Consider the following 15,670-nt stretch of genomic DNA (forward strand, 5'->3'; position numbering starts at 1 on the left):
CTCGTTGGCAAGTCTAATTAGAAATAAGTATTTCCTGGGGATGTGAGCCACAAGGCATTGTGTGTGGGTTTGTAACGAGCTAGTGCTCTCTTTGGGACTATCTTCATCTCGTCTATTATCATCTTTAATGCTTTCTTTCTCTTATTGTCCAAATGATGACCTTACTCTATCATTCCTCTACCTATTACACTATTAGCAGTATTGTTAGGTTGAGAGAGCAGATTCTCTAGCCTTGTTTACTTGAGTTTTATTTATTTATTATTTTCTATTGACAGTCAGTTTACAATGTTGTGTCAGTTTCTGGCGTACAGCATGATGCTTCAGTCATATAGGAGCATGCATATATTCATTTCCATATTCTTTTTCACCGTAAGTTACTACAAGATATTGAATATAGTTTCCTGTGCTGTACAGTATGGACTTATTGTTTATAGGATTTTGAGGATCTTTCTGTATTTTGCAATGAGTGATGCTCTGCCAGAGTTCAGTAGGTGTTCTGTGTGATTCAATGGGTCTGTAGCTATAATTCTCAGTGTATTTGTGGGAGGGGCTGAGCTGTGAGTCTCTCTACTCAACCATTTTAAAATCTAGTTCTCAGCTTGTAGAGAAAGAAAGAAAATTATTTTATTTTATAATTTAAAATTTTTGTTTAATATTTTATTGAAGTATGGTCAGTTTACAATGTTGTGTCAGTATCTGGAGTACACCATAATGTTTCAATCATGCATACACACACATATATTCTTTTTTATGTTCTTTTTCATTATAGGTTACTACAAGATATTTTCCATTATGTTAAAACTTTTGTACTACTGAATGCTATTTGTCACTTCCACTTACTGAATTCACTCACCTATATTGATTGATATGAACAGAACAAATACATAATGTTATTTACAAATGCATGTTATTTGCCTTCCAAATTAGTAAACCAATTCAATAAAATGAAATTAAGTATACTATACAATTGTAAAAATTAATGCTTTTCTACTTACAGTGCACTTTATCCTAAATAAAATCAGATAGTTTAACATCTACAGTTAATACACTGGTTTCCAATTTTGCATAGATCCTTTGAAATCAGTGTAACATGTATTTAACTGCTTCGACAGTGTTTGCTTTGTCTATTTATCAGTTCCTTTCTGTAGTCTACACACTAAGTATAGAAGTTTGGAATTTCAGTTTAAAAGAAATCACATCCACAGAACTTGGGGATTTGAATATGAGACAAGATAGGAGGTTTCAATATGTAATCCCTTTGAGTCTTGGTAGGTTATGCCTGATAATGTTCACCTAGATTTCCTGCATCCTCCCTTATCTCTTTTCTACATATTTTCTACTTAAAATTTGTTATTTGACTAGAATTTCAACTAGTATATATCTTCTCCTGAGAAATCTGTAATTTACTTTATTATAGCTACTTGTTTAATGTGTTAAATTATTTATATTTTCAACCTACTTTGTTAACACATTTTCTTATGTGTTAGGTTCTGTATCACGATTCGTACTTCTCAAGGGTTTGCCTGAATTTTTCTATAGACTGTGGCAATGTCCCAAACCAGCTAGCCAGCATTTCACAGCCTTTTCCAGTTAGAAACTTATCTGTGAAAATCTGAAATACTTGTGATCAGTCTTTGCAAGGGTAGATATTAAATTTCAAAGTCCAAGCCGCTCAACAGAAAAAGGAATGAAACCCATCAGCTGTAGAAACCCAAGGCAAATCTCTTGACCTTTCAGAAGTGTAGTCACTGTCCTTCCATTTGAGAAGTTTTTGAAAGTAGAAAATAGCTTTCAGTCTTTATAGATAAAGTTTATTGAAACAAAAAGTGATTTTTATTTACTCAAAGGCATTTCTCTATATTTGGGTGACGTTACTTGGTTTAGATGTGGTCCTTCAAAGGTGTGGTCTAATATTGTGAATTCAAGACAAGAACTGCCTGTTGAATGATCCAGGCAGATTTAGAGTCAGTTCTTGAGTGGAAATATGGCAAAATTTAAAACATAAAAATGCAGAACTTCAATGATGCTCTCAGAGTATCTTCAGAATACACCCAAGTGTTATAATTGATGGGTTAAGTAATTGTTTAACTCCACTATCCTGAGTGTGATCCTCAGACCACCAGCATAGGCCTGTTTGGGGAGCTTGTCAGAAGTGAAGACCCCCCAAGGCTCACACCAGACCCACTGCATCAGAATTTAATTTTGAGAAACACTGACTTAACCAACTTCCCCATTCAAAAGGTGAAAATTCAGGCAAATCAAATGGGGGCTTCGTGCAGGGTTAAAAACGGGCATTTAAAACAATTCCATGAAAGCCACAATTTGTTGGTGAAGTCAAGCCAGTTTACACAGTTAAATCATTTGTTGTAGAGAAGAAAAAAGTTTAACCTTACCTAAGGAGCATGATCAGAAAGAAGCAAGTGCAATTTAAGACACATGTTGGTCTGCCCTTGGCCAGGCCATCCAGATGAAATAGAAGACACAAGTCATGCAGATATACTCAGTTCTAGACATCTGGTCCACCTTTATGAAATGTGGTGACTTGATTTTAAAATAATACATTTTCATCAGGATTTTTGTCTTCTTCTTGGTACAGCCTAATCTTGGTCCATAGCTCCCTTACAGAATTCTCCAGATGACATAGCATTTACTGTATATCCTTGGGGGACAAAAATGGAGCTCTTTTCCTGTGTCATTATAGATTTCCTGACCCTCTGGGCATTTGGCCTGTGAGCCTAGGTACTCCCACACGGGTGCACACACAGGGGAATAACGTTGAATGATGGATCTTGTGGGGGTGCTTTCTGATTCAGCCCTTCAACGGAAGCATATTTAGCATTTTCCACCAATGCATTATTTCGAGAAAAATGTAGCTGAAAGTTGCACCTTGAGAAGAGAGACGTTGATTTTACTTTTAAATGTTCTTACTGGAGGGAAGAATGCGTTCTGATCCTGGTTCCATAATTGGAAGTACCTTGTGCATCTGTTCCCAGCAGATAAAGGGTGATAGTTTCTGAGATGAATTAAGTCAACCATTATTTTATCTCTACATTACTGGAGTCATCTGTTTATTCCTCTAGCTCCAGCTGGAACATTTTAGGATTAAAGGTGACTTTCTGATAAAGTTAAGAATTATCTGCATGTTATTGATCTAATTTGTTTATTGTCCTGATAAAGTCCTAGCTTATTTCCCCTATTTCAGATTTCCCCTGTTTCAGATTTTAGAACTTTAATGAAACCAGGTGAATCCTGATCCAAATTAAGTCTGAACTAATATCTGCTTTGCCAGAGACAAAGACCCATTAACCTATTTTCACTGAAACCACATTTCTTCAACCTGGATGTAGCTTTAATTTGGGGGAAAAAAAAAAAAGAAACTTAGAAATGGCAAGATGTATAGACCAACTCACTGCGCATACAAGCAAAGTTGTGAAAATTATGTAAATATTATGATAATATTACAAGATTTTTACATAAATTTTTACATAAATTACAATAATATTTTAATAATATATCTAAATTGTAAGATTCATTAATAGTTTCCCAGGGGAAAAAAAAAAAAACTCTTGAAACATTACTTTCTTTTCCAATAGCTTGGAGTGGGATGAGGTCACATACATATTTTTTCAGAATCTGTTTGGTTTCAGAATCTTTGTTTATACCCAGCTCAGCAGCAATGTGTTTATGGAAGATGGATGTGTTTGACTCCATAGTCATCTGCTAGCAAGTCAAGGAGAATCCACCATCTACAAAGTATTAAACTTTGTTAATTTTTGAGTTGACTTAACTCGTTTTCTTTTCCTCTTCACGTTGAGTCTATGATACATTCCACTCTGAAGAGTTATATCCTTGACATCAACCTTAAATTTTCCTCACAAAAATCTAAAGAGTTTTCCCCTTGCTCTGATATCCCAGGATCTGATGAATGACCTCATAGTCTCCCCTACTTTTGCCTTCTGCAATTTTTAACATCAAAATAGCCTCACTCCATCTTTACCTCTCCAACTACAATTCTAGACTTTTTCATTTGTCTTCTCTGACATCCCTCACCACAACTCTCCTCATTGTACTTATTTTCTCTGGATCTTTTCCATGTCAATTATATGCTACCCATTACGAATAGATCTATTCAATTCACGTTCGTAAGCAAAAAGCAAAAAACAAACAAACAAACAAAAAAGAGGGAGAGCTTGGCATGTAACAAGCCCTTTGGTTAACTTAGATCAATGATTATGATGTATAGTAAACTTAAAGTTTGGCATTTGAGTATTCTGACACATTCTGAATTCTTTTAGTTTAATGATGTTTTCATATTATTTTCTACTATTTCTACAATTAAGTAACTCAGATTTTATCACCTGGCTATTGACATTGAAAATAACATTTGCTAAAAGCTAAACAGTTGTTTCTGATCATTCTGTTAATTTTGGTGTGTTTTTCTGAGAATCCACATGAAATTTTTAAACATATTTTAACCAAAATGTTTTAATAGTTCATACCAAGGAATTGTTCATGTCTTGCATAAAATATGAATCTACAGATTGTTTTTCTTGAAAAAAAAACATTCTGATGCTTTTAGTAGTGAGATTCATATTATCTTATAAAGTTGATGTTTTCAATGAAATGGACCTTTTGAAACTGCAGGATTAGATACATAATTCCATAATTTAAAACATTTAATTCATGACTAAGCAAGACTGGTCCAAGATCATGATAGGTTAGGAGGTGTTTTCTGGTGTGTTCCCAAACCGTCTTCCTATTATTGTATTAAACCATTTTTTAAAAAACCATGTATGCTCAATATAATAGTTTTGGTGTGGGAAAAACACACTTAGTCACTTATCCTGGGTCATATGTGATGGAATAGAATTGATAAATTAAAATCCAATTTTTAAGATGGGTTCATATTATATTATTGTTATTCAGTACTCAGTGGGAGTGCATTGCCATTTGTTGTTGTTTTTGTTCATTCGTGAAGCATGAATTCATCTATGGCTTTCCTTCTTGGAAGAATTTATTGGTGATGTAAACTTGCGGATTTATATAGATATATATATTCTCCACCACTTTACATAAAATGTTTAAAATAGATCTGATTCCCTAAGGAATTCCATTGTTTACATTTTTTTCTTGTAAAAATGTGACCCATTATGCCATACACGTTTTAAATTATTCTTTGTGCTTCCGTTCCTGTAGGGTTGTGGGTTTGGGGGAGTACATCTTATTTTGTGCTTTCCGTAGTTCCTAACTAAGCACATAATAAATATTCATCGAACAAAATGTCACTTTTCTATAATGGTAACCCTGCTTGCTCCTATTTCCAATTCTGTGGTGGTTTCCGTAAAACATTACAGCTTTGGTATAAAACTTTCTCCAAGACATTTTGAAAATTTAAGCAAGCCATATTCTCAGGGTCTGCTTTTCCACATAAATATGTATCACCTCAAAGAAGTCTATTTGATTAGTCAGGAATGATTTATGCTTAAGGGAACCACATTATCTTTTTCCAAATAGATTATGTTAGGAAAAATGTTTAGCGATTCTGCCCTTTATTTTAATATATGCTTGATTCCAATCAATCTTCATTGGTGCTGGGCACTGGGAGAGCCCATCGTGGGACACTTGTCCTTAGAGGATTTACAATTGCAAGGTACTCATAACGTACGTGCTGTTGATTCCAAAGTAACTCTGGGATGTGTTCTCCCCGTTGAAATGTCATTCAATTGATGAAAGTCAGTTGAACACAATAGCCAAGAGGTGGAAAGAACCCAAGTATCCATCACCAGATGAATGGATAAACAAATGCCATATATACATGCAATGAAATGTTATTTAGCCAAAAGAAGGAGTAATGTTCTGACGCATGCTACAGTACAGGTGAACCAGAAAAGTATTATGCTAAGTGAAATAAACCATGCGGAAAAGGGCAGATACTCTATCGTTCCATGTATATTAAATATCCAGAATAAGCAAATTCATAAATACAGAAAGTAGATTAGAGGTTACCAGGGGCTTGTGAGAGTGGGGAATGGGCAGGTTTTGCTAGATGGTTACAGAGTTTCTGTTCAGGGTGATGAAAATGCTTTGGAAACAGTTAGGGCTGATGTTTGTAGGACACTGTGGATGTAATTAATGGCACAGAATTATACATTTACAAAGAGTCAAAATGGCAAGTTATGTTTTATATATCTTATATATATCTTACCACAATTTAAATACATTAATAATTTAATATAATAAAAATCTTGATTGGACACTATACATGGCTTATGAGTTATATCTCAATAAAGCTGCTTTTTTAAGTTAAACATGAAGGTGGAAACATAACCCTTTAGTGCCATTGTTATCCTTAAAATATGGAAATAATTATTATAATTATAAAATAACCAGGAAGTGTGTACCATCACTATGAAATGCATAGAGTCTGAGCTGACTGTGGGAAATGTGTGGAAATCTACACACGGGTGGCATTCTATAATGCCCACTCATCATTTATGCATTAAAAACTTTCAAAATAAGGCTCCTATTGGAAAGATTGGTTAAATACATTCTTTTCACTCTATCTTGGCAGAGCTAGTCAGACTTCCAGCCTGCCTTTAGATGCCTGCAATGGATGATTTCTTTTTCTTTTTTCTTTCTTTTTCTTTTTTTCCCTTTCATCTAGCAACTTTGCAAACTGCAAGAATCACTTTGTAGTCTGAAGGGCCCCTGAGTCCGTGAGCCGCGTGGCTTTGCCAAGATTGCCAGCCTGCCAAATCTTCAGCTGCCAAAAGACTAGCCCAGACTGCCTCATATAATGAAAGTAGAAAACAGGCCATGTGCTTGGCAGACTTGCCCCATTCCCCCTGCTTCATAGGAAAAAATAAATCTCTGAAGAAGTCCAAGAGAGAGCTACCATCTGGTCACACTCTTGGCTTTCTCCATATGGCTCCCAGTACCTATCGCCAAGTCAGGAGGGCTTCCTGCACTGGATGAAGGAAGGCTTTTTTGCAGTGAGTTTGCGAAAGTCAGATGGGAGCCGAGTGAGGTGGGACTTGGCAGACTGGTTTCGACCTGCATTCTCATCATTGCTTCTGGCACATTCACGGAAGGGTCAACTTTTCAGCAATGAAAATTGGAGCAATTTAATAGCTGGCCCCGTAGTTGCTGACTCTCTGTTAATTTCTTGAAGAATCCACAACCCATCCAAGTACAAACCCACCCAGTGACTATAAGACTGCGCATCCCAGATGACTCGAAGGCAACACCACTGGGAAAAGCTGCAGAACTGTTTTTACAGTCCTGATGCTTTGCAGTTATTTTGGCTCGCTCGCAGCACACTTAGATCTTCAGTTTTAAAAGCCAAAGTCAATTTTTCTTTCATGCAGAGTAGTTCTTGTTACAAAAGTCCACTCCTTAGAAGAAACCCTTCTTTTATAGTCAATGATCGCATAAAAATGTGCATTTATTCTATCATTACACGGGCCTTCATGATCTGCTTGATTTAAATCACATAAATCATGTTTAGTCACTGGATTTTTGCTTTTAACATCTGAAGTTGGTAGTAATTAATGATGTCAAAGCATTAAACTATGTTCATATCTTCAGTTTTCCATGAAGATTAGAAGTCACTGATGGGGCATGCAAATTTTGAATCAGAAAGATCAGTATCATTTTTTAGGTCTCCATGAAAGAGCGATTTTTATTATAGTCTTAGATTTATAAACAAAGCCAGTACATTAAAATTTTTCTTCTCCACTTAAAAACTCTCTTCTGTAGGTTTTCTGGGCTGGCAAAACGTCTATACGGGGTTGTCCTCCAGCCAAACTGAGTTTCAAGATCACGTTGTATGCAAAATGTTTCTTCTAGCTGTTGTCACGTCAAACTCAACATATTCACTTTCTCCTTCTCTCTCTCTCATATCTCCACTACTATTCACATCCCTTCCGAATCTGTGCATCCTCTAAGACATCCCCTTCCTTCACCTAATCCATCTAGTCAGGCAATCAGGTCCTGTTGGTCTCATCCTTGTCTCTTCTTCCCACTAAAAGGGGGCAGAACACACCACTCCAAAATTTTTCCACTTTGCTGTGTTGATTATTTGGAGCGGAAGGTGCTTGAGAAATTGCAGGTGCAGGAAGGGTGCTCTGCCTCCTCCTTTCTCCCTAAAAGCAAGTTGTAAGATGTTCCATGAGGAAGGTGCTCTCCCTACACCAGGAAGAGAAGAACACTTTTTTTGGTAGGGGGAGCTAATTAGGTTATCTTATTTACTTATTCTTAGAGGAGGTTCTGGGGATTGAACCCAGGACCTCATGTATGCTAAGCATGCGCTCTACCTCTGAGCTATACCCTCTCCCAAGAAGAACATTCTTATCACTAGAGACTTGGAGTCAATGCCAAAGTGCACCTGTACGAACCAACCAACTTAAACAACCCTGACCTTCTGTTACTTTCCCCCGTGTATCTGCTGGTCACTGTCCCACAATTCACTGCCCTAGTTTGAGCCTCTTGGTCTTGTCACTTTATAAATTTATTGTTTGTTTAAAAGTATATAATCTCTTGGTCCTACCTGCTTCTTCAGATCTTCACTTTCCTCATGAAGACTCATGTGTGCACGTAAAAATACAGTTGACCTTTGATCAACATAGGGGTCGGGGTACCTCCCCTCTGTGCAGCTGAAAGTCCTCTGATAACTGACAGTTGGCCCTCCATGTCTACCTTTCCCCATCAGAGGGGTCAGCCAACTGCAGATCCTGTATCTACTATCCAAAAAAATCTGCATCCCAGTGGACCAGTATCTGTGATGATGCCTCAGCTCCCAGAATCCCCTCTCAGCAAACAAGGACCTTCCCTGGATGGCTAAGCCCAGGTAGGTCTATATCTTCACGAGAAGCTGGGGTACATTATAAGGCTTGGGGTTGCAGGTCCAAGGTCTCTGTTGGATAAACTAAGAACATGCAAAAGGAAGGACTGTCTCGGAGGGGCAAAGTTGGAGGAGTGGTCCCACACAACTGTGCATCCAAAGGGGTCAAAACAGACAGACCACCAGGTTGCTTTTAGTGGAAGATGGACAGTCTAAGGTGGGGCTGGGTGTAATTTCAGCTCAAATCAGTAAGCAAGGTTTTCAAATCTAGAACAAAATTGAAGTATAATTTACTGAGATTTAATAGGGTGTTTGGATGTTCATGGTTCCTTGTTAGACATCTGAAATAGCTTCATTTTGTATTTCAGGTTTTTGTTCATGTCATAATATTCCCAGACATAGGATGTGTATTTAGAATTTAGTATAAAGACATAAAAATGTATCAGAATTCAACATTGGTTTTTGCAGTGATATTTAGCCAATGACTATGAGGAAGTCAACATGGAAAAAGAAAAGATAAAATTTTCATGGCTTAGGAATTTATTTTTAATGAGAAGCATTTTCTGTCTACTCAAATGAAGTAGTGTAAATCTGGTGATCATAAATTATGAATGCCAGTATTTGAAACATGCGACTGTAAACCTAGACCACTAGGCTAGATGTTGTCCTTTCATTATGCAAAATGAAACATAATCACAGCAGAGGATTTCAATGGGGGAAAAAAATCACTAACAATAATTTTTTTGTCTTTGACATTCTAATCAGTTTGGAAATAGGGGTCCAACTTGACAATATTTTATTTATTAATTTTTTCTGTCTGCTAGAGATGGCTCATGATTGCTTCCATGGAAATTAGAATTTTAGGGCAAAAATGGAGACTAGCATCCTTTACACTTATTTGTCATAGGGCTGGGTTTAGACCTGGGTTTGGTATAACTGTATATATCATGCTTTATCACCCAAACCTATTTGTTATTTAGCCATGTGTTTTGTAACTATTCCATTCCAAAGTCCAAAAGTATGCTGTAGCTTGAGGATAGTGAAGGAGCAACTTATTGGCTCTGGCGGGTGTTACAGTCCCTCTCCATCCCTCCATCTCCCCAGTGGCCCCAACAAAAGGATGCCTGTGATTCAGGCACTGTTACCGGCATTTTTATACCTCAAAACCCAAGCCTTCAGGGAATCCTTGCAGACCCAGCCTGGAGACATTTGAAACATGCAAACATGCCTTCACTGCTCCCTGGAGGGCCTTCTGATCTTAGGGATTGGCTGCCCTCTTAGCCTTGTCTCCAGAGTAAACCTACACAGTGTAGATCTGGAATCTAATCCTCGGAGACTGACCTGGTACCAAGACCAGCCAACCCACAGCCTGAAGCAGAGCTGCCCAGCCAAGCCCACCCGGATCAACAGAACCACAGCCAACCCGCTGCGTTCTGAGCGTGGGAATAACAGCCTGTTGCTGGAAGCCACTGGGCTTTTGGGATGGTTGCTTTCCAGCACTCTCGTGGCAATAAATGGTCAATGTAGAACCTTAACCCATCCAACTCTCAAGTCTTCCTTCGAATCAAGTCTGAAGGAGAGAGTATTCAGTCAAAAAGTACTTGGGTTCAAACATGTAGAAAAATCGGTTGCAGTTATAGCTCAAGAGAAGGCTTCTGTCGTCGTGATGGTGGGACTGAAAGCTAAAAAGAAATTCATCACAAGCATCTAACAGATTTTGTTGCTCATAAAATATAGGCTCAAGATTTTCATGGAAAAGCCGGAGATAAAGTAACTAATGAAATCCACACTTGAGATAAGATGCAAATCTAGGTCCTTATGGTGGTCAGAGTTAGCGTATTTTGTGTCTTTACAGGGAGAGGTTAATCCCATGTCTTGGTGGGATTATTAACATTTTGACTCTGTTCTGCCTGTGTTTTTATTCTTCCTGCTCAGTTGGCAGAAAACATATAGCTTTCACTGCCACACAAAGACATTTTACTGGTGAAATGAGAAACTGCAGACAATGCATTATGGATTAAGAGGGTAAAAAAAGGCAGGAATCCTATTCTCTTGCCGTGGGCAAGGCACTCCTTCTCTCTGCTCTTTGTGCTCTTCTGTCTAGGAGAGAAGTGATATCTTCTCTACCTACATCACAGTGCTGGTGTGAGGACACATGAGATGACGCCATGAAGCTGCAAGGAGCTAGACATATGTTCTCTTGTGAAACTGCAGTTAGGAGGCACCACATTGTAACACTGAAGGGTGCTGGCTTTGAAGTTGCATCCACCTGGGTTCCAACTCCAGCTCTGCTATTTCCTAGATGCATGATCTTGAGGAATTTATTTTAGCTCCCCACCACGAGCTTCAGGTTTCCCTGGAAAAGAAGGGTTCTACCACCCACTGCAGAGTTGTGTGTACTAAATGAGATAAAGAGTGGGAAACATTTAACACCATGCTTGGCATAGAGAAGAGGGCCCCAAATATGGCAGATGGATTCGTGGCCATGCTTTGTTTGTTCAGCACTTGTTGACGTAGTGACTGTGGATACAGGCATTAAACCTGCTGTCCCATCATCCTTTGCAGCAGGGAGAAAGTCCAGAAGTCTGCCCATCTTTTTGGCTTTTGTTTACAGAGCTGCTCTTGTCTCTGACTTCTACTATTGATGATGGCTGTTGCTTTCCAGAACAGAGTTTTTAATCTTCGCTCATGTCTCTTCCAATGGCTCACTGTACACAATAACATCTGGATTCAGTCGAGTTCAGGAAGACCAGTCTTGCCTCTCCCCTGACGACTGTCCTGGATCTAACCCTACAACTTGGTGTCTTTATGTGCTGGGAAGTAGCAATGGTTGATTCATATTCAAGAAAACAAATCACTAACTCTGGACCATGTTTTCAGCTTGTAAGGTAAAGGGGAAAGATCATATGATTGGAATATGAAAACAGAAAAATCTCTTACTCCAAAGACTAAAAATCAGGGGGACATAGACTTCCCTGTTCTCTAACAATAAATAAACATTTCCAGGAGGACTATAGGGTTCAAAAATTCACTTATACATTCTGGGCACTTTTTAAGCTAGTATGTTCACTTCATAAAGGAGCTGGCATCCTGTTAGATGTGAGGTAATATTTAGTTGGAACATTTAAAAATATTTAGTTTTATTTTGATAAAACACCATTCCATTCTCATTGTGGACAATTTATAAAAAGGAAGAAAAATTAGAAGAAGAATCAAGACACATATAGTTGTACCAGTGACAAATGACAACTCTTTTTTAGTTTTTGCTGTATTTTTTTCCAGCCATTTTTGCTGTGGACAGTTTTAAGTAGATCATTTCCAAGTGGAATGTTTTTATGTTCTTCTGATCAAAGGCTGGATTTCAGTAAGAAAATGCCAGTGTCACAAAGCTAGGCTTCTTTCAGAGTCACAGTGGGTGTTTGAGCCTCTTTGACTTTGGGCTCTTCCAAGCCCCCGAGATCCAAGCTGTCTTTCCAAGGCCTCTAGAAAAATTGCTTCAGGTATGATGCTGACAAACACTTGATGTCTTAAAAATCTGTGTCCAAACCTCAGCTATTTCGCTGAAAAATTAAGAGACAAGTTTCAGCAAATTGAATTGTGTAGTGTTACGCTCAGTTCTCTTGAAAAGGGAATAATAAATTTCAATTGACTAGAGCAGAAGCACCTTATTTGGATTTGTTTTTTTGAGTCTCTTCCATTTGGGATTTACAAAATCTACAAAAGCTCCAAAAAAGCTGCAATTTCCTGTCTATTAAGCCCCAAATGGAAAAATAACAAATACAATGAAAAACAGCAACCTAGTCGACAGACTAATATATATTAATCCCATTGCCATGGTGGAGAGATGGAAAATTATTATTGAAGAAGACTCTTTCATCAAACCAAATATTTCCTAATGCTCCAAAGTACATATTTGGCATGGCTTCTGCCTTACACATGTGCTTCTATCTTTGAACTCTGAGATTAATCTGAAGGTTGCATGCAGCTGCACAGTTGTGAGATAATTAGTTCTCTCCATTGTGTGTTACGATTGATAGGGCAGACCTCGAAAACATCCAGAACTTGGATTTGCATAAACTCTGGGCGATTAGAAGACTTTTCCAAAATGCAAATCAATCTTCTGGAAAAAAAAAAAAAAAAAACGTGTACACTTTCCCATGGCCTTCCTGGAATCTTTTACACTCACCTCTCTGAATATTTTTTTGATTTCAGCTTGTTTCCCTGCATTTCTCCATCTAAATGCTGTCAAGACTTTACCATCCTCCTTGGAATATGTCAGAGACAACCGGGCTGAAGGAGGCTTCACCTGCTTATAAGCACGACCCCCTCCTCAAAGCCTTGGGTTGGCTTTTTATATCAAACGTGGAGGATTTCATGTTGATGGTATATTCTCCTGAGCTTCAGGAATTTGGAAGAATCCATATAAAAGTGGTTTTAATATTTACCTCCCCTGAAGAGATGAACCCCACACCCCCGAGTTTGCTGATGAAACAGTACATGTTACGTGTTATAATTTCCTTCCACAGCTGGTGATTATCCACAGAGAGCATCCCAGGACCTCTTAAAGAACAAAGATGCTAGATGTTCTTGTTTTATGTCCAGAGCTTTGTGCCCATCAAAAGAAAGGTGACCAGGAGGGTGAGGTGAAATCCTGGTATCCTGACTGGGCAGGAGCTGGACTGAGGGTGAGTAAGGCACACTGGGATGGAGGAATATTTTAAGCAAATTGCAATGTTCACTTCCAATAAGCACAGCCAGCTTGTGCTTGTCCTGGAATACCACCCAGGCAGCCATCGTTTACAAAACTCGCTTTCATGAATGCAATTTGAAAAAGAAATTTCTACTTGTCAACAGCATTCTTCCTTGATTTACACATAGGGAAAAGACGTATCGTATCTTGGTTGTTAATTTTCCCATAAGACTGTCCTTCTCCTTAAAAGCAAGTGGGTGAAATGGCAAAATGACTGATTGTTGTGGACAAGGAGAGTGTGCAGACATGCTGTTGGTTTTACACCTTTTCTCTTCCCTGCATGCTGGTCCTATTAGGAATGTATCCTGCTCGGCCTGTAAGTGTCACAGCTGTCAAGTTTATTGGGTTTTCCAATTTTTTTCCCCCTAGAAGTTTACAATATTTAAATATTTCCTTACTTGTACAAAAGCAAATTTCAGAGTCTGACTAAAACCCTGCTGGTAATTTTAACCCAGTAGGAAACTATGTTGTTATTTGTTCTAGAATGTGGTCCATTCAGTGGAGCTGGCAAGAAGCCTGCTGAGTTCAAGCATATGTGTTCCTTCTTTCTTTCTTTCTTCACTTCTTCTCTTCTCTGACTTCTGTAAACATCACCCTGGCCTGGTTTCCTTCCTGTCTTTCTGAACATTCTCCCTATGTCTACACTGTGTGTGGCTCCATTGCCTGAACTGGAATTTCTCAATCATTAACATTGAGCCTCTTCGTCTTCTTGCTCCATTGTCTCTTTGGGGGTAAAAATATTCATTTTCATAGCTTCCAGATTTATCCACCAAGCTCAGAGCTCTCTTTGGGGATCCAGAGTCATATCCAAGTGTCTCTGAAAATATTTTTTATTGAAGTATAGTTGATTTACAATGTTGTGTCAGTTTCAGACATACATCAAAGTGATTCAGATAAATATATACAAATATAGTCCTGATTTAAAATGAGAAGGAAGGTAGGTGGGGAGGAAGCTGCTAGCTCTTCACATTCTGAGGGATGACAGCTGACAGCTGGGAGGGGACGGCAGACTCACCATCCTTGGCCATTCATCATCTTCCGTCACCATTTCTGTCTGACTAGGAAATGGAAAACTTGTAAGATATGGCCTCTGACCCTAAGGAACTCTTAATCTAAAGACAGACCACGGTTCGATGATATCAATGTTTCAGAAACATCGCTTAACCATTTTTCCTCTTGCTGGTCTGGCATCCAGGTACTCTGGGCAGGAAGGAAAGAAATGGCTGCAGTTGTACTCAGTGTCCACTGCAATTTTTCTTACAGCAGGTGGCTTACTTTGATAGCTTTCAGAATTCAATAAAGACTCATGCTTTGAGCTCCATCTTTGTTTTTAGTGGCGTTACTTTAGCTACTAGCTTCATAATTGGATGGTGCTTTATCACTGGAGTCGGGGTTCCCTAAAGACCAAAGACTCTCCTGTTTCCTCACTCAGTGTCTTAATATGCAACCTACTTGCCAGCCAAATTACTCCTTTTTTTTTTAAAGTTTACTATTCCTTAGAACCAAATTAATTCTTATCTTCATATCTATGCCTTTGTCTTTCTTTTATTTTTCGGGCTATTCAGTGCTGACCCATCCTTCATACGCTCCTTGTGGACAAAGCCTCTGTGATGACATCAGGTTGACATAGAACTTTCCTCCTCACAGCATATTTTGAAAACACATCACTCTCACACAGTTTTTGCTTACTTGTCCCCTGTCTCAAGGGGGTTAGCTGTGGTAAGGTCCATGAGGGTGGCACCAAATCTTAGGCATTTTTTTTACGACCTACAGAGCTGGTCCACTGAAGAAAACACTTCAGGCACTGAATTACTTTGTTCAATAAAGTATGACTGAAACCGTGGCAAGTTATACAAACCCTTATACCCGGCAATATTTCCCAATATATAGGAAATAAGAGGGTTTCTTTATTTGTCAGTGGTTCCATTTCAGGACTTGAAAGTCAGGAGTGCGCATGTGTGGACAACAGGACTTGTGCTTAATTTTGATTGGTAAGTAGTATCAATAGAAAATGTTTTCAAGAATAAAGAGTAGGGTGGACAGTAGCAACAAGATGTGGGGCAGAGTATGGGCAGTAA

The sequence above is a fragment of the Vicugna pacos genome, chromosome 35 (assembly GCF_048564905.1).
Source record: "Vicugna pacos chromosome 35, VicPac4, whole genome shotgun sequence".
Taxonomy (NCBI): Eukaryota; Metazoa; Chordata; class Mammalia; order Artiodactyla; family Camelidae; genus Vicugna; species Vicugna pacos.